Source organism: Hibiscus syriacus, unplaced genomic scaffold (genome assembly GCF_006381635.1).
Source record: "Hibiscus syriacus cultivar Baekdansim isolate YM2019G1 unplaced genomic scaffold, ASM638163v2 tig00110890_pilon, whole genome shotgun sequence".
NCBI classification, from domain to species: Eukaryota; Viridiplantae; Streptophyta; class Magnoliopsida; order Malvales; family Malvaceae; genus Hibiscus; species Hibiscus syriacus.
The window spans coordinates 9,489,944-9,503,630 of NW_024062900.1; positions in this window are offsets into that span (position 1 = coordinate 9,489,944).

Genomic DNA, 13,687 nt, shown 5'->3' on the forward strand with positions numbered 1-13,687 from the left:
TCCATACAAGGTGTCATGTCAAGGAAAAAGTTTGCATAATGATTATAGATGGAGGGAGTTGCACAAATGTAGCAAGCACTCTTATTGTTGAAAAACTTGGTTTGCCAACATCAAAGCATCCCACTCCATATAAACTCCAATGGCTCAATGAAGGAGGTGAGTTAAACGTTACTAAATAGGTTCTAATTCCTTTTTTAGTTGGTGGGTACATGGATGAGGTACTTTGTGACATTGTCCCTATGCATGCTAGCCACATTCTACTTAGTAGACCATGGTAGTATGACAAAAGGGCCATTCATGACTGTTATCACAATCAATACTCCTTTAAGCATGAAGGAATCAAGGTATTTTTAGTGCCTTTGACGCCTAAAGAAGTACAATAAGATCAATTGCATATGCGAAAAAGTGTACAAGCATGGCGCAAAGACAAACTACCAATGAAAAATGAAGATGGACGAAACATGAAACAAAACTTCTTCATGAAGAAACATGATGGCTCATTGTTGGAAAATGAAGGGTCTCCTACGAAAAATGGTGATGGTTGGGATTCAAAGTCACAACTCTTCACCAAGGGTCTTAATCTTCAAAAGGTAAGTACCCCTTCATTTGAAACCTCATATCTCCTCACTTTTCAGGACCAACCACATGAAAGGTCACTTCTAAAAGGGATATCCCTAGAAGAAGACCCTTCCCAAAAGGTACTTGTTGGTAAATTATATTCCAAAGAAATGCCTAAAAGGAGATCTTATGAAAGGGTACCTATTGGAAGAATATATTCATTGAAAGGATGCTTTCTTTTAGCAAAGAAACATGAAGCTATGAAAGGACATAATGATAAACAACTCAAAGGTTTCGATTTGAGGACAAATCGCCCTAAAGAAGAGGGGATGATGCAAGCACATTTTCACATACAAAAGGAGCACTCTTGAACATTTCTATGTTGTATTTAATTTATACTAGTGTTGAAAACATTTTGATGTTTCGATATAAAAAATTAAGATAACTGAATTTTAAGATTTTATAAAAGATTTTCTAAGTATATTCGATATAATTATTCAAATATCAAAATATTACTCCAAGTCTTTCAAAGTTCAATTTCAATCCTTACTAAAGTGTAAAGTTGTGTTTTTATACTTAAAATATTTTTGAAACAATTTTCACAAAGTATTTTGAACCAAAAACAAGCCAAAAATCAAATTTGTGAAGGGATGCACCGATACACTCATTGATGCATCGATGCACACACCATTTCGAATGCATTTTATGCATCGATGCACTGCTATGCATCGATGCACTCAGGTTTTTATGAAAACATCAAATGCATTTTATGCATCGATGCCCTCAGGGTTGTTTGAAACATCGAATGCATTTTATGCATCGATGCACCCTTAGTGCACCGATGCACTAAGTGTTCCAACGGTCGAAATATTTGAATTTTACACTTGATGCATCGATGCACACACGCTCCCAACTAATTTTATTAATTATTTTCACACTTAAACGACTCTATTGACTCCACTAATCATCCCCAACTTTCAGAATCAATTGAAGGAGTATTTAAACAAGCTTAGAAGCCATTGATCAATAAGAAGAAACAACAAGAAACATGAATCAAGAGAGAATAAAAGAGAAAGCATCAAACCTCAAGTTTGAGCAATTTCTAGCCAAATTTCATTCAATATTCATCCTTGCTTTCAGGAACACTTATTGTGGTCAATTGTATTTTTCTTGAGTGTTCTTTCTTTGCTCTAGAATTGTGCAAATATCTTGCCTTGTGAGGATTTTCTTGTAAGTTTGCAAAAATTGTATTGTTCTCGTTGGGAGAGAGTGTTCTCAAGAATTTAGGGTATAATTCTTGAGGATTTGTAAGGTTACTCTTTTTCCTCAAAAGACAAATTAGTGAATTTGTGGAAAATCCTTAGTGTGGATAGCTAAGGGAGTAGACGTAGACTTTGGTTGAGAAAGTCGAACCACTCTAAATTGTTGTGCAAATATTTTCAATTTTCTGCAAAAGCATACACCAAATTTTTAATTGCCAATTCACCCCCTCTTGGTTATATTCGTCGATCGATTAACTCAAAAATTAGTATCAGAGCCTCACCCATTTGAAGGTTAAATAACCTCTTGATTCGATTCAGGAAGTGTTACATCGATATTCAAGTCATCAATGGCCGGCGTTTCAAACTCTGACTTCGTTCTCGATTCAATGCCTGTCAACAAGCCTCTTTTCTTCAATGAAGCTAACTATGCTTATTGGAAGAATAGAATGATGTACTTCATTCAAGAAAATGACATGGGAGCATGGAATGTCATAGAATATGGATACATCAAACCTTCCACTCATCCAAGATTGTGGAGTGAAGGAGAGACAATAATGTTCTAGTTCAATTCAAAAGCCATCCATATTATTTTTTGTGCTCTTGGACTAGATGAATATGGAAGAGTTTCATCTTGTACAACCGCCAAAGAAATATGGGACAAACTACAAGTCACTTATGAAGGCACCGAAGAGGTAAAGGAATCTAAAATTTGTCTTCTAACTAATAGCTATGAAAATTTCAGGATGAAACCGAATGAAGACATCAAAGCTATGACGGATAGATTTTCCACAATTGTCAATGGTCTCAAATCATATGGAGAGATCATTCCAAATGAAAAGCTTGTGAGGAAGTTGGTTTACTCACTTCCAAAATCATGGCAATTAAAGAAGACGGCAATCATCGAGGCTAAGAACTTAAAGTCCTTAACCCTTGAAGAACTAATTGGTTCACTCCTCACTCATGAAATGATGCTTCAAGATGAGGTAGACCTCGATAAGATTGATGAGACACCAAAGGAGAAGGAGAAGGAGAAGAAGAAGAACGTTGGAGTTTCTCTTAAATCCATAAAAGATGAGAGTGATTCATATGAAGATGACGATGACGAGGAAATGGCATTATTTTCCAAACGGTTCAGAAAATTAATGAGGCCCAACCGAGGAAGAAAATTCAAACGAAATGAAGGCTTCAAAACTGAACCAAAGGAGAAGGACCCGATCATTTGCTAGGAATGCAAAAAGTTGGGGCATTTCAAATATGATTGCCTTCAATTAAAGAAAAAGGGTCAGTCAAAGAAGAAGCACAAGGCTCATGTAGCTACATTGAGCGATGAAGAAGGCTCCGATGAAGAGGAACAAGAAGTAGCAAACTTATTCTTGATGGCTATCGGGGAAAACTCTTAGGTAACCTCTAACTCATTCGATTTAGATGATTTATCTTATGATGAGTTATTAGAGGATTATAATGGGTTGGCTTCAGATTATAAGACTTTGTTTTCAAAATACAAAAATGATATTTCAAAATTAAAAAGTGAAAATAATCTTATATCCAAAACCAACAATGATCTTGAAAGTAAGATCAAAGAATTAAAAATCAAATTAAATGAATTTGAAAAGAAAAATATTGATTTGCATAATCTACTTTCAAGAGTCAATGATGATCATCAGAAGAAAATTGATTGTCTTAAAGATTCTTTTGATAAAGTTGGATCAAAACGTTTTGAAAAAGGAGAAAATTCAAAATCCAACTTTGTTAGAAAAAGTTTTAGAAACTACAATCATAGAGGTCCTCAACGAACCTTAAATGAAAAAATCGTTAGAAGTATATGAGTTCCTAAAGAACTCATTACTACTAAAGATAAGGATATCCTACACCAATAGATACCTAAGGGGACTAGAATTTTGGAGACTAATGAATATGGACCCAAAAGAATTTGGGTACCAAAAATAAAAAATTAATCTATGTTTGTAGGAAAAGGAGCATTGCTACATGGTACGAGAAACAAATTCAAAGTCATGGTACCTTGATAGTGGATGCTCAAGACACATGACCGGAGACAAAAGCCGGTTCATAGAGCTCAATGCAAAAAATGGAGGAGAGGTGACTTTTGGTGATAACTCAAAAGGTCACATTGAAGGTATAGGCACTATAGGTAATACCTCTTCCATACAAATTAAGAATGTTTTATATGTGAATGAATTAAAGCATAATCTATTGAGTATTAGTCAATTGTGCGATAAGAGATTCAATGTCATATTTAAAACTAATGGTTGTAAAGTCATTGACATTGCATCTAATCAGATTATGCTTATTGGTCATAGAATAGGAAACATATATATCGTGCATTTAGATTATATAGATATGAAAAATTTATGCCTAGTTGCTAAGGATGAGTATGATAGTTGGTTATGGCATAGAAGACTAGGACATGCTAGTATGAGTGTTTTGCAATGACTAATTCAAGGAGATTTAGTTTGAGGGTTGCAAAAGCTAAAATTTTATAATGATAAAATCTGCGATGCTTGTGCTAAAGGAAAACAAAAGTGAGTTTCTTTTAAATCCATTAATGATGTATCCACTAGTAGAGTATTACAATTGATCCATTTAGATCTTTTTGGGCCATCTAGGACTACTAGCTTGGGTGGAAAACAATATGCATTTGTCTTGGTAGATGACTATTCTAGATACACTTGGGTTCTATTTTTAAGTTCTAAAGATGAAACATTAGAAAAATTCATCACGTTTTCAAAAGTAATCCAAAACGAAAAAGGTTACTCTATAACTAGTGTTAGGAGTGATCATGGAACTAAATTTGAAAATATTGGATTTACTGAATTTTGTAATTCTAATGATATTAGCCATAATTTTTCAGCACCTAGAACCCCTCAACAAAATGAAGTTGTTGAGAGAAAAAATTGAACTTTAGAAGAAATGGCTAGAACCTTGCTTCGTGAAAACAATTTGCCAAAATATTTTTAGGTAGAAGCCACAAATATCGCTTGTTATGTTATTAATCGAGTAACGATTAGGCCTATTTTGAAGAAAACTCCATATGAACTTTTTTAAAATAAAAAGCCTAACATTAGCTATTTTCATCCTTTTGGATGTAAATGTTTTGTTTTAAACAACGATAAAGACATTCTTGTCAAATTTTATGCTAAAAGTGATGAAGGAAATTTTCTGGGTTATTCATTAAATTCTAAATCTTATCGAGTATTTAATAAAAAAACTTTAGTTGTAGAAGAGTCTATACATGTTTTCGATGATAATCTCCTTTCGAGGAAGGATTCTTGTGTGAATGTTGATGTAGCTATTATAAATATAAATGACGTTGGACATGACGTTAAAGAACCATCATCGAAGGAAGAAACGAAAGATGAGGAAACTCAAGATCCTCTCAAGAATCCAACCATTGAAGAAAGGGAAGTCTCTTACCCAAGGGAATACAACTATGTCAAGGATGGTGAAATAATAGGTGATCCGTCCAAAGGGGTAACAACTCGATATTCCCTTAGAAATATTTGTAATTATGTTGCATTTATCTCATTCATAGAGACTAAGAATATTAAAGAAGCATTAAATGATGAACATTGGATTATGGCTATGCAAGAAGAGTTAAATCAATTTGAGAGAAGTAGAGTATGAACATTAGTTGAAAGGCCTAGTAATAAGTCTACTGTAGGTACTAGATGGGTATTTAGAAATAAGCTTGATGAAAGTAGTAATATAGTGAGAAATAAGGCTAGACTTGTTGCTCAAGGGTATACTCAAGAAGAAGGCATAGACTACGATGAAACATATGCTCCCGTAGCTAGAATGGAAGCAATTAGAATGTTATTAGCATTTACATGTTTTAATGAGTTTAAATTATATCAAATGGATTTTAAAAGTGCATTTTTAAATGGTTTTATAAAAGAAGAAATGTATGTGGAACAACCTCTTGGTTTTGAAGATTCAAAATTTCCAGATCATGTTTTTAAATTGACAAAAGAGCTTTATGGTTTAAAACAAGCTCCTAGAGCTTGGTATAAAAGATTGTCAAATTTTTTAATTGAAAAAGGTTTTTCAAAAGGAAAGGTTGACACTATATTGTTTTTAAAGCATAAAGGTAAAGATTTATTAGTAGTTCAAATTTATGTTGATGATATAATATTTGGTTCTACTAATGATGTTCTTTGCCAAGAATTTTCTAAGCTAATGAAAAGTGAATTCGAGATGAGCATGATGGGGGATCTCTCATTTTTCTTGGGACTCCAAATCAAGCAAAAAAAAGATGGAATCTTCATCAATCAATCCAAGTACGTCAAGGATATGCTCAAGAAGTTTGGAATGGAAAATGGGAAACCTCATGCTACTCCAATGAGCTCATCTACAAAGCTTGACAAAGATGAAGGAGGTAAATGTGTGGATGTTAAATTATATAGGTCAATGATTGGCTCTTTGCTTTATATAACCGCAAGTAGACCATACATTATGTTTAATGTTTGCTTATGTGCTAGATTTCAATCATGTCCTAAGGAATCACATTTACTAGCTATTAAAAGGATCTTTAGATACCTTAAGGACACTCCTAGTTTAGGTCTTTGGTATCCTAGAGACTCTAGCCTTAGCTTGCATGCCTTCTCTGATGCGGATTATGGAGGTTGAAAATTAGATAGGAAAAGCACCTCCGATACTTGCCAATTCCTTGGAAATATGCTGATTTATTGGTTTTCAAAGAAACAAAATTGTGTTGCATTATCTACCACTGAAGCAGAATACATTTCAGCTGGTAGTTGTTGTGCACAAGTTTTATGGATAAAACAAAAAAAATTTGATTATGAAATTGAATTAGGTACCATTTCTATCAAGTGTGAAAATACTAGTGCTTTTTGTCTCACTAAAAATCTCATCCAACACTCTAGAACTAAGCATATTGAAATTAGACATCACTTCATTAGATACCATGTCGTTAAGGAAAATGTAGTTCTAGAATTTGTTGATATTTTACACCAATTAGTGGGTATCTTTACAAAACCTTTAGACAAAGAAAGATTTTGGATTCTTAGGAGAGAATTAGGTTTAAATGACCTATCTTCACTTAGTGTTTAAATTAATTTTAGCACTTTTAAGAATAAATGAAAAATGCTTATAATAATAATTTTGATTGCATTCTTTGCTATTAGTTAGGGGGAGTTTATGATTCTTAGTGAAAATTAATTATATGTTCAAATGTAGTTTAAAGATAAAATTGAGTGATTGAACATGATTAATTTTCAATATATGAGTTGCCAATACCACTAGAGCTAAATTATTTAGCATTTTAAGTGTTTAAAACGGATTTTTGACATTTTTATGCGTAATGCATCGATACACTATGAATGTGCATCGATGCATCCCTTTGAATGTGCATCGATACATCATGAAGATGCACTGATGCACTCCTTGAATGTGCATCGATGCACAATGCCATGCATCGATGCATCCGTCGGGTTTTTGGTTAAAAACCCAATTTCTTCTTCATTTTCTCAAACACTCTTAAGCACTCCCAAACCGTCGTTCGTCCCTCTCTCTCTCTAAACTCTCCATTTGCCTCAAATCAATGTATTTTTGATGGATTTCGATCATTTTTCAACTCTAAATCATGCTTGTATCATTAAATTGTGCAAAACAACATCACATTCCTCTCAATCCGAAATTTTCAAGGTAATATTTCAAAACCTCTGTTTTATTGATTTATGAACTTAGAATTAGTTTTGATTAGTTCTAGGATGAACATTACATCGGGCATTGATTGTTTAGTGTTTAGAAACTAGATTCTATAATCAATTTCATCAAAAACACTAAATTTTTCAAGAATTTCGAAAAAAAAAATGAGAATCTTAATTTAATTTTAAATTTGATGTTTTTGTTTTCATTATGTTGATTTGAAAATTACACATTGTTTTTTTTTCAAACGTTGTTTTCAAAAATTTTCAAAAACATTGCCCATTAGGATTCGGTTTAGAGAACCTTGAATTATTGCGGACTCAATTGAGTTTTGGGATTGATTATATTGCATACATGTTTTTCAAATTACAGGTTACCTATTACATTCCATTCCTTAAACCATGTCTAATCCAAAACGACCTAGGTCCTCTTCTTGTCGATCTAACCGCCCTCCTATTCCTCCTCCACCATAAAATACAAACCCAAACGAACCCGAGTTAACTATTCTTAACTCTTGCTTAAACCAACTCGGTCGTCATAGAGTTGATTTATATGATAGGTTCGTTAGTCATTTTCAATCCTATAAAATTCAAGAGGAACGTATCCCTTCCATTCAAGCAATGGAAGATATTAACTTTACATACCTCCATGTTCTTCATTCCTGGAAATTTGATAAATTGTGTCAAATTCAGCCCATTGTCTATCAACAATTAGTTCACATTTTTTACTCAAATGCAATATGTGTTCCAAATGCTACTCAAGACGCTACCATAGGTATACGATCCTATCTCTTAGGATAAATCCTTTTTATCAATTCAAAAACAATTGCTGATGTTTTCGGTTTAGATGATGATGAGATAGACAATGAAAAAGATCTTGTGGCTACTCCCTATAAGTCTAATGATAGTGTTAGTACCTTACAAACTCATCATGATCGTTTCCTTCATTTGATGATCTCTTGGTGGTTTAGACCATCTGGAGGTAGGTACTCCAAACTTAGAGTCATAGATTTATGGTGGATACATTGTATCCAACATAATAAGAAAATTAATTTGCCACAGATTATCTTTGGTGAGCTTGTCGATAACGTAAACGTCATTCCCTCCAAAAATATAGAAACCTTAGTTTATGGTTGTCTTCTTTCTAATATTTTTATCAAGTTAGGACTTAAGGTCTCGGTTGACTTTCCAATGCCTCTCCAAAACCAAATCAACCTAACTTTCTTAAAGAAAGTCGGATAGAAACAAAATAAGATTACGGGTCAATAGGAATATAGACCCATTGAGCAAACTCCATGAGCCAGTTCTTACCGTGCTCCTCCTGCTCCTAGCTCTTCTCGTGCTCCACTTCCTCTGGCATCGACTGCTGACGATGATCCCGAGCTTCAACAGCTTATGCAAGATATTAATGAGGAAATACCCGACGATGATCCTCCGGCATCGGAACCAGCACAACAAGAGGAACAAATGCCTCCATAATTTCGGTCCTTCATGGAGACATTTGATCTCAGGTTTACATCCATCGAGTCCCAGTTATTCTTTATGGGGGCTCAATAATGGGAGATGAACGATCGTTTAGATGTGCTCACACTTGAGATGCGAGCACGTTATCCTCATCCTCCCGATCCTCCGATGGAGTAGATCTTTACTTGCCATGCTTTCTTGGATTTAGAACTTGGATTGATAAACATTTTGATGTTCTTGGGTTGTTTGATTTTGGATGATTATATGTTTGGATTTATGTTTTGGATGCTTGGATATTTGAACTTAATATATATTTGATGTGTTTGAATTTTTATCTTAATTTTTGTATCATTTAGACATAAATGACCAATTCTCCATTACACATTTTATGTATGAATATTGTTTTATGAAACTAATGGCTAATCTTTCTCTTGATTGTGATCTTAGCAACTTAAGCTATATTTATAAATATCAATTGGCTATATTTCAAAACTTTTTCTTTCAAATACTTTTAATAGTCTTTTTGATTTAACAAAAAGGGGGAGAAGATGTATCATAGTAAGGGGAAGTAATTTTCAAATTTGATTTCAAAAATGATTTTCTTAAAAATCTTAAAATTACTCAGATGTTTTGTTATATCAAAAAGGGGGAGATTGTTGAAAACATTTTGATGTTTCAATATAACAAATTAAGATAAATGAATTTTAAGATTTTAAAAAGATTTTCTAAGTATATTCGATATAATTATTCGAATATAAAAATATTACTCCAAGTATTTCAAGGTTCAATTTCAATCCTTACTAAAGTGTAAAGTTGTGTTTTATACTTAAAATATTTTTGAAACAATTTTCACAAAATATTTCGAACAAAAAAAAGGCAAAAATCAAATTTGTGAAGGGATGCATAGATGCACTCATTGATGCATCGATGCACAGACTATTTCGAATGCATTTTATGCATCGATGCACTCAGGTTTTTATGAAAACATCGAATGCATTTTATGCATCGATGCACAAACCATGCATCGATGCCCTCAGGCTTGTTTGAAACATCGAATGCATTTTATGCATCGATGCACCCTTAGTGCACCGATGCACTAAGTGTTCTAACGGTCGAAATATTTGAATTTTACACTTGATGCATTGATGCACCTTGAATATGCATCGATGCACCTTGAATATGCATCGATGCACCTTGAATATGCATCGATGCACACACGCTCCCAACTAATTTTATTAATTGTTTTCACACTTAAACGGCTCTATTGACTCCACTAATCATCCCCAACGTTCATAACCAATTGAAAGAGTATTTAAACAAGCTTAGAAGCCATTGATCAATAAAAAGAAACAACAAGAAACACGAATCAAGAGAGAAGCAAAGAGAAAGCATCAAACCTCAAGTTTGAGCAATTTCAAGCCAAATTTCATTCAATATTCATCATTGCTTTCAAGAACACATCTTGCCTTGTGAGGATTTTCTTGTAAGTTTGCAAAATTTGTATTGTTCTCTTTGGGAGAGAGTGTTCTCAAGAATTTGGGGTATAATTCTTGAGGGATTTGTAAGGTTACTCTTTGTCCTCAAAAAAGACAAATTAGTGAATTTGTGGAAAATCCTCAGTGTGGATAGCTAAGGTAGTAGACGTAGACTTTGGTTGAGAAAGTCGAACCACTCTAAATCGCTATGCAAATATTTTCAATTTTTTTGCAAAAGCATCCACCGAATATTTAATTGCCAATTCACCCCCTCTTGGCTATATTCGTCCATCGATTAACTTAACAACTAGTTTAATCATATATTCTATTATAATACATCTCATGTTAAGGTTACTAATTATGTAGTAAATAAATAACTTAGCATGAACACATCTTTACAATAGATGCACATTGTTATTTAAATATGTTAAGCATGTTAGAATAGTATTGCATTCATAATAAGCATGATTCATTACATTTAAGAAATGACATCATACTTATCCTTCATTTGATTAGCTCATATGAATTTATTTAGCTTTTAGGCCTTATACATTAGCTCACACATATTATATGATGATATATTTAGCTCATGACATGCAATCATAGCTCACAATACCATAATCATGCACGACAACAAGGTATTTAGCTCACAATGCCATTGAATTAACTTGTTTTCTTTGCACATGTAGGTACATTGGAGCATGACACAGATTATGGTAGCTTGGTGGACCATTTGGCATCAATATGCAGCTCAAAAAGGGTATTTTAGCTCATGGAGACTTATGGAAAGCTCAACTCAGCTGAGGGAGCTAGCATGTAGCTGAACCTAGCTGGATGAACCATTTGAAGTCAATTTGCTACAAGTGATGTCAAGTACAACTGAACATAGCTAAAAGAGATGATAGGGAGCTTATGAAGTCACAGCTAGCATGCTTGCAACACATTAGCCTTTACTTACATAACTAGCTCACTACTAGCTTGAATAGAGCTAAGTCACGCCTAGCAGCTGCCCACCTTCAACCCATGCACTAAACCACAATTCACATAGCCATGTGCATGCCTTGTGACTTGCACATCCATATGCCTAACATGTGCTTCCATTAGGCGCCAAATGAACATCCCCCTCTCTATTCGGCCAAGGCATGAGCATGTGCTATGTGTGTGCATCATTTAGGTGCCAAGATGAAGGGCCACCTATCCTTTCGGCCAAACATCACTTCCTCTTCAAATTTGGCGCCAACTTGAAAGGATACAAGTGCTATTCCGCCATGAGACATGTTCCTACATTTCAACCGAACCAACACCTATTTATTCATGTTATTTGTGAATTAAATCATGTCATTTTAGGAAGGCACAAGGGCTAGCTGAACCAACATGTACCTATTCGGCCAAGTCCCTTCAAAAACTATAATATAGGCTTTCCTATTTCATATGTAAACACACATTTCTTATCAATTAAAGTGAGATATTTCTCTTTTCTTAAGTTCTTGTGACTTTGATCGACTTATCAAGTAATTCATTACTTGTGGGTCAACCCCTTTCCCTTTGATACTTGTGGTTCCTATCTCTATATAAATAGTGGGTCCAAGTCCTTTTTACCACCCCTTAAAGAAGCAATATAAAGTCTTGGTCTTTGTTCTTTAACATTGGTTCTTCTTTGAGTCTTCTTTAAGATACTATCCTCACAACCATTCCATTGTTTCATCAACCAAAACCATAGCCATATCAACAATCTTCCGCTACCATCTCTCATATCATAAATAGCCTACCCTTTTCACCTTTACATCTACCGCCAAACCATATGTTTTGAGCCATTCACTTATGCAGGTTATTTTGCTTCCTTCCTTAATCCACAATCAATCAACAAGGTAGGAATACCTTACATCACTGGTCCATGTAATTTGCCAAACTAGTGTATCATAAAGCGAAACAAAAAGAACTCTACGTTCTACCTTTACCTTGGTCTTAGACCATGTAAGTGATATTTTCATGTCTGAGGCAAAAACATGATAACAACTAAGGTTGTAAAAAGGATGCTTCCTAGCAGCCTATTTGGGTTTGTGGCTTGAATTTGGCTCGGTCATTGTCAAGCTTGTGATCGATATATTGAGCGAGCTAAATTTGAGTATCCTAGTGCTCGACTCAAATAGCTCACGAGCCTAATCAGTTTTTTGTTTCTTCTATTTAATATATTTTTTCTTTTTAATTAATATTGAAAATTTCAATCTGAACATGAGCTCGAACTTGTGCATAAATAATTCAGTTTGAAGTCAAGCATTAGAATTGAACTCTTTTTCTACTAGGTAAATGAGCTTAATTGAGTGAGTTAAAGTTAGATTTTTATCTCAAATTCGGCTCAAGCTTTAGATAAACCTAAACTCAATCAAGTGTTAACCCTTGAATTTGGTTCAAGCTCGACTACATAGAGCCTATTATGAAGGAATAAAATGGTTGAAAGGGATATAATTGTTTTTTGTCAAAACTTTTAAATTAATTTTTGATTTTTTCCAGGCAGGGCCATAACCGGCTGCTGACCTAATACCTTTCAATAAGTCAGCTGGACTTAGTCTGAATCTCTAGAATGGTTGACTATCAATATGCTTAAGTTGATGGTCTTACACGCCCATTAGTTTTAAAAGGGTAATAAGATTTAATCCTATGGACCTGTCTATACTCTAGATGACATTTTGTTATCTTAGATTTGGATTTAGTGTCCCCACCCCTTTTCACTTTAGAACAATGTATGGTGGCAGTTGCTCATATTATGTAGAGTTTGTCTAGTCTTTCTTATATCCAGTTGATATATGATTTTACTCGCTAATATTTTTTCCTACTAAACTATGCTACATGCGTTTGGGTTTTTCTTTTTCTCTTATTTTAGAAATGCCTTGTGCCTGTATAAAAGCATTATAATAGGCTTGCCATGATGACGATAAGTTGGATTCTAAGGGAAAGGATACAAATCATTTAAAAATTGATAATTTCAAAATTCATGGCCTCACTAGTATTTCATTTTTGCATTGTTACATTATCTTCAGTGCGATATCAGGTTGATATATTTGTGTTCTATAGAGGCATATGAAGCTATTGCTCTATTCATACATCTGATGATTTTCTTGCTGGGTGTGGCAAATTTAGGTAGCCGAATTATGCAGGGCAGCCTTTATTTCTTTCATTTACTAATTTCTATTATGCATTTAACAACTATATTAGACCCTTGACAAGAATGAAATATGTTCCATTA